Raw genomic sequence first — 11,393 nt, forward strand, 5'->3', positions numbered from 1 at the left:
AGCGGCGGCTCCGAGAGCCCAGCTTTTATAGGATACGGGGGGAGCCCCGCCTCGTGGGGGGCGGAACCTCTCTGAGCTCCGCCCCTCCCCGCTGTCCGGGCGGCCGCTCGAGGGCCCTTGATAGGACCCCTGACAGGTATGGGGGCGAGACGCCCCCACCGCCTCCTCTTTTTCTTTCCCTCCGAATGCATGGGTGACCCCAAGAGACCAGCCTCAGTCTCAGTTCGATGGGAAAAGGGCCGGTAAGTATCCGAGCCTAGGCTCCTCCCAGGTTTGGGCCTGCTTATGACTCAGCAGTGTAGTCCCCAAGCCAAGGGGGATGGATGCCCCAGCACAGAGGCTCAGACGACACAGATGCCTACTGTCAGGTAGCCATTCCTTGGCCAAACAAGCTGTTTCACGGGATACTGTTCCAACCCTCCCAAACTTAGTGTCCCCCGTAGTAGCCCTCCACCCTACTCTCTCTTCAGGCATCCACCATGACCAGCCCCTCACTGAATAAAGGGACATCATCCATATGTTAGGCCTGATCCAATTTGACAAAGACTGGATGTTGGACTAGCACTGGTGACTTCTCACAAACCCACCCTGTAGGAGGGGTAGCCAGGGCTCCAGAAACTGCAATAGTCACCACTACTAAGACTGAGATTCCTCACAACAACCCACATAATACACACACACACACACACACACACACACACACACACACCACAGCACACAGGCTCTAAGGGCGGAGGGGAAGGAGCATGTATCTCAGGCCTTAGTGGCTTCAAAGAGCACAAAGGAATCAGACCACTTGCCCTCCAACTAGGAACTAAAATACAGGCTTTAGCCAGTCCTGTGACACAGACTTGTTATCCCAGCTGTTTGAGATGCTGAGGCAAGAGAATACCAAGTTCAGGGTCTGCCTGAGCAGCTTGGTGAAGCTGTTTCAAACTAGAAAGTGATCTGAGTACTTGGGAGGCCAGAGGTTCCGGAGTTCAAAGCCAGCCTTGGCTACAAGAAGCCTCTCAAAAAAAGGGGGGGGGGGGGCAAAATAAAGAGGCTGTCTATGCAGTTTAGTTAGGATACAACTCATGGGGATTTAGCTTAGCATGGATATACTCAGGGAGATTTAGCTTAGTAGGGATACAGGTCATGGGAATTTAGCTTAGCATGGATATACCCAGGGGGATTTTAGCTTAGTAGGGACACAGTTCATGAGGATTTAGCTTAGCATGGATATACCCAGGGGGACACCACTAATGGGGATTTGGTGCATAAGGATTTGGTGCTCAGTGACAGAGTACCTGCCTGGTATATGTCACATCTTAGGTTCAACCCTCAGCACGAAGGCCAAAACCAGGAAATGCTGCTTTCTGTGGCAAAAGTGACCTGTTAGCTAGCATGATGACACACATCTGTAATCCCAGCACTTGGGAAGCTGAGTCAGGAGGAATTCAAATTGAAGGCTAGGCCCAGGCTTGCATAGTAAGTCCTACTCTCAAAACACAAATTAAATGAACAAAAAGTAAAAAGAGCTCTTAGCAGGAATCCAGTCGTCATGGGAAGGTTAGAGGCCACAGGGGAATGTCACCCTGTAAGGCCTTCCAGGCATGGTCCTGTCAGTAAGACTCAGACCTGCTGAGTCAAACTCATGGGGGAAGGTCATGCTGGGCAGAATTGGAGCTCTACTCCTCTCCCTGAGGCAGGGTCTCCAGACCAGCTTCCTAGGGCCCATGTCCCAGTTCTCATGTTCTCCCTGGACCTCTCTTGGAGTTGGTTTTGTGGGAACAGAAAAACCTGAAATTTTAGTAAGACTCAGTGATAGACGGTGATTTGCCACACACGTGTGACTGCTATTTCCCTGGTGGCTGGAAGGTTCACACCTATTGCCCAGGAGGGCAATCCCATTTTAGGCTTGCCCCTGCAGCAGTTGATAGCCCAGGAAAAGGCCCCTGATCCTGCAGAACCCTGCCCCCCACACACATACCCCCCAAGGCAGAGGACAGTGGGGTGGGGGCTCAGAGGCTGCATCCTAATGGCAGCTGCTGGCCAAGCATGACTCAGCAGCCTAGTGGCCTGACAGCCTTAAAGCTTCAAGCAGGCCAAACGTCCTATGGAACATCTGAGCCAGTGGGGAATCGTGAGGAACTCCTTTACTTTTGTCACCAGTGGGAAAAAGAGAAATGTCAGGAAATGGGGCCCTGGGGCAGTTGGCCTAGAGACTCCTGCCTCTGGGAGGTGCCCTGGGTTCCAGGCCAGCTGTCTATAGCAACTCAGGCTCTCTCCTCAGTGCACAGGCCAGACAGGGAGGTAAACAAGGCGGTGGCTGGGGAACCCCCTAGCAGGGCCCTCTCTGCTTGCTGTGGTCAGGTGGCCTGGGCAGCTATGAGTCAGAGCCCCGTGACTATGGTCATAACAGGGGGATCCCAAGCTGCTGCTGACAGACAGAATGGAGGAGAAGGGTCTTGGGAGGGGTCTCTGGAGAACCCTACAGCAGAGTGAGCTTTCAAAGGACAAGGTGGCCAGGATAAGTCAAACCAGGCATCTTGCCAATGTTTGATATCTTTTTCATGAATCCACCTGTCCCTCACCCACTGAAGCATAGACTAGAGGAAAGGAGAAAGCTAGGCCCCTGAATCAAGACAGTACTTTTGGCCATCTTTGGGCAGGTGACTAGCCTTGTCTTTGAAATGGGTCAGGAGTGGGAGGACCTGAGCCCCTCCCTAGGGGATTCCCCACAGGTGTGCTAATAGAAGCTACTAATGAAGTAAATGTAAGTGGGTTGAGGTGGGTGAGTGGGGAACACAGGCGAGACCTGAGTTAAGAGGTAGGTTCTGTGACAGGAGCAGGAGTGGCCCAGGACCTCTGTTGTCTGTCTCCTTGGGTTCCCCCAAGGCTAGGCAGTGGTTTCCTCACTGAGGCTAGCTTCAGACACATTAGAAGAGGCCATCAGATCCCATTACAGATGGTTGTGAGCCACCATGTGGTTGCTGGGAACTGAACTCAGGACCTCTGGAAGATCAGTCAGTGTGCTTCGCTTAACCCCTGAGCCATCTCTTGATTTGTATTGTTAAGTCTCGTGTGGTCCATATGTCCAGAAATGAGCTCAAGCTGGACTACAGAAGGATTTCTGGTGGTTAAGTAAAAGCCAGCCTTCCTCAGGAACTTATAAAATGGGTTTTACCCCCAAAAGCAGTCATGGCTGAAGGATCATGGTTTTTCCATCGACATATGTCTATATCAAAGCCCTTCATGGCCTCCAGGCTCCCTAATCACAAGTACTTGTTAGACATTTCAGAGACCCCATTCTGGCCCATCTCACCTCCCCAGGGCTCCTTTCCCCAGATACCTGTTTGTGTCTGTACAACAGTAAGGTTGGGCTGGAGAGATGGCTCAGTGGTTAAGAGCACTGACCGCTCTTCCAGAGGTCCTGAGTTCAATTCCCAGCAACCACATGGTGGCTCACAACCATCTGTAATGGGATCCAATGCCCTCTTCTGGTGTGTCTGAAGACAGCAACAGTGTACTTATATACATAAATATATAATTCTTAAAAAATACAAAAAACAGCCAGGTTTCCCCTGCCCACTTCCCCAATATCTCTTGTTATCTCTGGCCACCTCACTGTCCTCTCCTGCTCTCCTGCCTCCCCAGCCCTGGCCATGTCAACTCTGCTTCAGGTTTTCTCTGCCCTGAACTCTTCCAGATGCCTGGATATTCTCTCCCTCTCCTTTACAATAAAAACTTCTCCTAAGAATGGAGCAGTTGCATGGCAGTTTCTTTACCTCACTGCCTAGCTTATTGAGTTGTGGGAAGAGGAGTCCCTGTGAGGAGTCCTGGTCAACTGAAGCCAAGGCTGCTGAGGATTCAGGCCGAGATGCTCAGACCATTCTTAAAGAGACTGGGAATCACAGGAGCACAGCGCCTGTTGATCCCCACTGCACCCAGGCCCAGGGAGAAGAGTTTCTCTGTGAGAATGCTCATCTATGGCTGGGCAAGGGCCGTCATTCTCCTCCCCTCACTGATACTGAGTAGCACACCCCAAGTTTCCAGATATGCCCAGCTCATTCTTGCTGGTACTTCTCCCAGACTCTCACCCAGTCCGGATCCTTTTCTCCCCATCTGTCTGGTGGTTTGTCTCCTCAGGAGTGCCTTCCCTGTCCACCCCTAGGAGCACCTCCAAGTACTGGTCATCATGTCGTCACTTCCTTCTCCAGTTCCTACGTGGCCTTGCAATGCTTTTCTCAAGTCTGGTTGATATTCTTTGGGCTGTGGATTCAAGAGTCCAGATGAGTACCCTTCAGCTTTAGGCCCTGCATTTCTTGGAAGTATCGGGAACAAAACCCAGGGCCTCTCCTCATGCATATTAGGCAAGCACTCTGCATCCCCAGCCTCTCCTTTTACAGAAGCACAATCGTGAGGTGTCTGGCTCTGCAGCAGGGAGGGGGACACATCCCAAAGGCTTTTTAGATTATTGTAATAGAAAACCTGTGGAGGGAGTTACTTAATGCCAAGTTGTCAGGGGCGATGGAATCTAGGGACCCTTCGGTTCCTCTGGAGTTGGACCACCCACTATGATGAAAGAGGTCCACCATGAGGCCGGGATTTAACTCTAGAATGAATGCACACTGAGGGTGAGGGAGCAAGAGGAGGGAGAAGGAGGGAGGCTGGACCTAGAGGATAACACACAGGCTTGGTGGAAACGCTGTTAGCTATACCCAGACGGGAAGGGAGGCAGAACAAGGCCCAAGATGAGTAGTACATAGACACAAGGCCTGGTACCCCACGTTAACAGAAAACTCCCTGTTAACTTGTCACTCTGGGAGCCAACCCCCAAAGGACAGAGGAGGAGCCCCAGAGGGAGGGCTGCAAACCCCCTGGGGGGAAACTGCTCTCCACTGTTCCCTAGGGTATGTGCTTGTGTCCCCAGGTTTGGGAGGTCTCCTTTACAACTGAAAATACCAGCTGACTTGTTTTCAGTCTGTTTATTCCAAGCAAGGCCACCATTCTGCCTCCTTTCTGATGCTGAAGTGGAACCTGTGCACAGCCCTCTCCTGGGTGCTGCACCCCTAGGTACAGTGTCTGAGCCTCAGAAAAGCATAGGCAAAGGGGGCTGATGACTTTATTCCCTTTCTGGATTTTTTTTCAAACTGAGATTTCGCCCTTGTGATTGAGGCTCCCAAAGCTGGGAGCAGACTACATGTTGAGAAAGATTCTAGAAAGATAAAGGCAGAGCTGGGGTGGAGGAGCTGTGAGGAGATCAGAAACCTCTGTCTTAGGCAGCTCAATAGAGCCTGGAGAGGCACCTGTGAAACACTGTTCAAGGACAGATGGGGGCTGGGCAGTTAAGGATGGGAGAGCGGTCAATGTCTCCCTAGCTAGGGAAATCTCAGAGCAATGACATGATGTCCCAAGGGGTAGCACTGTCATCTCAGGACTTTCAGTTACCTGTGCTGCACGCAGCGTTTTGGGGACTATCTTCTCTCCTGAGCTCTGGCACTCAGATTGTCCCTCACCTAACTCCTCCCTGTTTGGCCTCCAGAGATACGCAGTGCCTCCATGCTCTTGTGTCCCTGTCTCACTCTAGTTGTGGACACCCCTTTGCTTGACCAATGCTCCCAAGGGAACCTTTACCAGTATTTGTGAAGTGCCTGGATGTTTAGCTAATGTTACGCCAATTAAATAAAAAAAAAAAAATCAAAGCTGCAGTTAGGCATCATAGTGTAATCCTAGCTACTCATGAGGCTGAGGCAGGAGGATCAGAATTTCACCGTCTTAGTGAAATTCTTTTTCAAAATTAAAAAGTAAACGAAAGTCTTAGGGTATAACTCAATGGTAGAGTACTTGCCTAGCATACAGGAGGATCTGGATATAATCCTCAGTAACACACACACACACACACACACACACACACACACACACACACACACACACGTAAAATTACAGAAGGTATCATGGTAGCCAATGTTTTAGACTAGGTTCTTCCACCAGGCCCAATAGACTAGATGAAAAATCAAAATGGAATCAATTGGACGGGAGAGATGGCTCAGTGGTTAAGAGCACTGACTGCTCTTCCAGAGGTCTTGAGTTCAATTCCCAGCAACCACATGGTGGCTCACAACCATCTGTCATGGAATCCGATGCCCTCTTCTGGTGTGTCTGAGGATAGCAACAGTGTACTCATATACATTAATAAATATATCTTTTAAAAAAATGGAATCAATCAGCTCCCTGTGGAGGGTCAGAAGATGTGGGAATAGGGACCAGGGAGTTGGGGGTAAATAGAGACAGAGTCCACGAGATTCAGACTCCTGAGACCAGCATCAGAGTGCAGATCTAACTTTATTTTTTTTTGTAAAGATTTATTTATTATATATGAGTGCTCTGTAGTAGCTGTCTTCAGACACACCAGAAGAGGGCACCAGATCCCATTACAGATGGCGGTGAGCCACCATGTGGTTGCTGGGAATTGAACTCAGGACCTCTGGAAGAACAGTCAGTGCTCTTAACCACTGAGCCATCTCTCCAGCCCCGGATCTAACTTTATTATTACAGGAGCTTATATATAACTTTTTAGCCAATTGGGATATGTTATGTGTTCAAGGGCAAATTAAGGTGAAGCCTGTGTTGCTTAGCAGAATCTGAGCTGCCTGTCTTTGAGCCTGTAGGGGAGGGTCCAGTTCCCCGTGGAGATTTCCAAGCAAACAAGAGAAGCTACCCAGCCCTGGCCTCAGGTCCTTTATGGTCTCACCCGGTGTGCTGGAAGCCACGTCTGACACCGTGTGCAGTGGATCAGGACTCTTCAAGGAGCTGCAGGAGCCTGTGGCTCTTTCCCCTCTGTCCCACTTCTTCCTCCACTAGGTTTCTCTCCACATCCCCTACAAGAAGACAGCTTTCAGGAGTCAGTTCTTTCCTACCATGCAGGTCTCTGGGGTACAACTCAGGGCATCAGGCTTGGTGACAAGTGTGACACACTGAGTCATCTCACCAGCTTTTTTTTTTTTTAAAGATGGAATCTTGCTGTGTTGCCCTATCTGGCCAGTCATTTCCGTATAGACCAGGCTGGCCTCAAGCTTTCAATAATCCTCCTGCTCCTGTTTCCTGAATGCTGTGAGTTACAGGTGTGGGATGCCTTAGCTGATCCGGGTTTCCTTTGGATCAATTGTATCCAAGAGTACTGAGCTGCCATCTTCCCAGACCCCAGGCCTACGCCAGAGTTCCAGAGAAAGCTGTTGTGATAATAGCTAGAAGCCCGTGACCACACCCTGTCCCTCAAACCACCAGCAATTTCTGTTGATTGTCATTCCTAATAGCAACGGTAATAACTTCATGTGTCTTTCATGCCAGGAAGCCACATTTTATATATCTATAAAATCAGCCCGCTCTCTTAATGTGAGACCATGTGATTGGTTCTGGCCAAGGACCGGACAGTAAAAGCCACAGACCATTGACAAGGCAACGCCAAAGCTTCTAGAGCTTTCTTTCCTCTGCCAGGAAAGCATTATCTCAGTAGCCATCCCTGAAGCCTGGGTAGGAACTGAAGTGCACAGAGCTCTCAGAGTCAGTCCCTGATGGACAGGCAGCGTTGATGAGCGTGCTTTCATTAAATCCCCTCCACCCACCCATTCCGGACCCATTCCATTTCCCTGGGTGCTATTCAGGGACCTCTGCCCTCCCATGTCTATTCAGGAGAACTGTGAAATTAAAGAAAAGTTAATCTGCATGTACTTACTTCGTATCTGTATATGCGTGTACAAATTTTTGTGCCATGCTGTGTGAATGTGGAGATCGGAGGGCAACTTGCAGGAGTCTTTATCTCCTAAAGCCATGTAGGTCTGGGGGAATCAAAATGAGGTCCTCAGGCTTGGCCGCCAATGACTGTGCCCACTGAACCATCTAGCCAGTCCTGGTGGTGGCTGTTGTTGTTTGAAATAAGAGTACAGAACGGTGAGCTTCTGCTGGACATTTCACATGTACATGTCATCATAGACCTGTGAATTAAGCCTATAAGTCCAGCATGTGGGAGGCAGAGGCAAAGGGATCCTGAGTTGGAGGCCAGTGGTAAGAACTTGACAACAAAACCCCAGAAAAAAAAAATTAAGGGTAGGAGAGATGGCCCAGTGGTTAAGAGCATTGAGTGCTCTTCCAGAGGTCCTGAGTTCAAATCCCAGCAACCACATGGTGGCTCACAACCATCTGCAATGGGATCTGATGCCCTCTTCTGGTGTGTGTGAAGACAGCCACAGTGTACTCATATAAATAAAAATTAAGAAAGATTCCTTTGTGTTTGTTGATGGCAGTTAGACCCTACCTCCTCTCCCCTGTATCTTCCTGATCATCTTTCTCTGTGGACCTCGTCTCTGTGGCCTTGGACAAGGTGGACAGGTTCTAACAGGGCAGTGGCCGGATCAACATCAAAGCATTCATGTTTGTATTCTTTGTTTGGTTTGATTTCTGTTTCTCGAGACAGCGTTTAATTCTGTAGGCTAGGTAGACTAGGATGCACTATACAGTCCAACCTGGGTTTGAACTTGAAGCAATCCTCCTGCCTCAGTCTGCCTGGGATTGGGATTATGAGTATAAGCCACCATTTAAAAATATTTTATCTATTCCTTTTTTTTTTGTATGTTTGTTTGTTTTTTCAAGGCAGGGTTTCTCTGGGTAGCCCAGGCTGTCCTAGAACTCACTCTGTAAACCAGGCTGACCATGAACTCCAAGATCTGCCTGCCTTATATAAAATAAATAAATCTTTAAAAAAAGGGGGGGGGGCTGGAGAGATGGCTCAGTGGTTAAGAGCACCGACTGCTCGCTCTTCCAGAGGTTCTGAGTTCAGTTCCCAGTAACCACATGGTGGCTCACAACCATCTGTAATGGGATCTGATGCCCTCTTCTGGTGTGTCTGAAGACAATGACAGGGTATTCACATATATAAAATAAATACATCTTTAAGATCTGCCTGCCTCTGCATCCGGAATGCTGGGATTAGGGGCGCGTGCTGCCACTGCCCTGCTCTTTCAGGCTCGTTCACTTATTTGTGGGCAACTTCGTGTGTGTTTTGTATGTAGAGACTCTCATGTAGCTGAGACTGGCCCTGAACTGCCTTTGTAGTCGAGGATGAACCTGAACTGTCTTTTATTTTTTTTATCCTAAAAAAAAAAAGAATTTGGGTGTTTTGCTTGAGTGAATGTTTGTGTGCAGTGCTCTCGGAGGCCAGAATCAGCAGCCGATTCCTTGTGAGCCTCCAGTGGGTGTTGGGAGTCAAACCCTTTTCCTCTTGCTCTCAACAGTTGAGCTATTTACTCTTTCCAGGACTCTTAATCAATTCTCCTGCTTTCTGCTGTCAACCCCATCATACATCACAGACCCATGTCTTAGAAGGCAATGCCTGGGGGGCTGGAGAGATGGCTCAGTGGTTAAGAGCCCCCGACTGCTCTTCCAGAGGTCCTGAGTTCAATTCCCAGCAACCACATGGTGGCTCACAACCATCTGTAAAGAGATCTGATGCCCTCTTCTGGTGTGTCTGAAGACAGCTACAGTGTACTCATATATAATAAATGAATAAATCTTTAAAAAAAAAAAGGCGATGCCTTCTGAACAACTGAAATGCAAATTTAGAAAAACATTTCCTAAAACCTGCAAATACCCGTGATTCTCCTTAATTTGTAATATCTAGAAGCAGGACTAATATCATAAATATGATGTCACCAACATGAGTGTAACTATCCTTTTGAAGTGCCCTGCCACGAGTCTAGTTAAGGTAGATGAAATTCCTGACATCTGTTGTGACAGTCACACAGACTGGGAAATCTACAGGACGCTGTTCCCATTCTTAACTGAAGAACACACCAAGTTTCACTCAAAGGCTGGTGAATCCATGTGTGGCTTTTCTATTTTTCTTAGCTCTATTCTTGACTCCCCCAGGGCTGGACCCCTAGACTACTTCCAAAGGCTGTCCTAGAACATGGCCTGAGGGCTGTGATCATAACAGCTGGATGTCTCCAGTCTTTTAATCCCAACGCTGAGCTGCACAGTGACTTACAGGCCAGCCAGGGTTTCACAGTGAGTCACTGACTCCGAAAAAGGAAGGGGTGTGTGTGTGTGTGTGTGTGTGTGTGTGTGTGTGTGTGTGTGTGAGAGAGAGAGAGAGAGAGAGAGAGAGAGAGAGAGAGAAAGAGAGAGAGAGGCTGTTTTCACTATGTGAAAAGCTAGGAGAACAAAGGAGGAAAAGCCCAGAGCTGGGCTTTTGAAAGGAAAGCAGGTTTTTCTGGGCCCCTGTGGCTCCGTTCTCCCTGAGTAGGACCTGAAGCTGAACCTCAGGTAAAGGTGTGTTGCCAGCTACAAGGCAGCGTGCAGAGCCAGGAAATGTCCGGAGGGACTTTAGGTGGCAAGCAGGCCCCAGATTAATTAATTACTACAAAGGCAAAGATGGTGGAAAATAGGACACGTGCCAGACAATGCTGCCATTTTCAGAGGACAAGGCTGTAAGGTAGACAGGCTGCTGTGAGGTCCTACTCCTTAGACATGGGCCCTACCTAACCCCATGTCCTGTTTCTCCAGAGGGCCCTCCTCCAGAGGGACATCAGGGACCTTCTCGCATTCCTGTTCCCCTACTCCAAGGTAGTAATGGGATGGAGGAGATCAAAGGTGATCACCTGCAGCCCATCTCCTTCACACCCACTGGCTTAATAATTATAGCATTTTCCTTAAATCATCCACGTAAAACCTAGATGCGCTTTTGTTGTTTAGTTGATGCCGGTATTGAGTGCATTACCCCTCAGCTCCATCTCCAGCTCTAATATTCTAATATACCTTCATTGCTTGGGTTTTAGATGTGTGTGTGTGTGTGTGTGTGTGTGTGTGTGTGTGTGTGTGCAGTAGTTGTTGTGAGCCCCCTGATAAAGCTGCTGGGAACCTAACTGGGGTCCTCTGGAAGAGCAAGAAGTCACATAAGTACGTTTAACTTTAACTACTGAGCTATCCCTCCAGCCTTCTTGTTTGTTTCTAGGATAGTTACACCATATAGTATAGCTCTACTTGACTCAGAATTTCGAATTTTCTATGTATTTCAAGCTAGTCTCAAACTGTTTGGGGGTGGGGGAGACAACATGGGCTCATGCAATGGCCTCCGCTGCCTGGGTGCTGGGATCGGAGGCATGTGACACACTATACTGACCCCACTGTTGTCTTTTAAACAAAATTAAGATTTTATATGACTAAAATGAAGACTTGCTATTCTTTGCCACCCAGAGAAGAGCCCTATGAAAACAGGAAAACGAACCAGGGTACTTCTCTTCAGAAAGCTCCAACAAGATCAGGTGTGGAAATCAGGCTGTACCCTGCTCTAAGTCACTCCAAACTGTACAACATTGGCTTTGGGCTGTGCCTTGCCTTCTGTTGCTCCCCACCCT

Source organism: Rattus norvegicus, chromosome 10 (genome assembly GCF_036323735.1).
Source record: "Rattus norvegicus strain BN/NHsdMcwi chromosome 10, GRCr8, whole genome shotgun sequence".
Classification (NCBI taxonomy): Eukaryota; Metazoa; Chordata; class Mammalia; order Rodentia; family Muridae; genus Rattus; species Rattus norvegicus.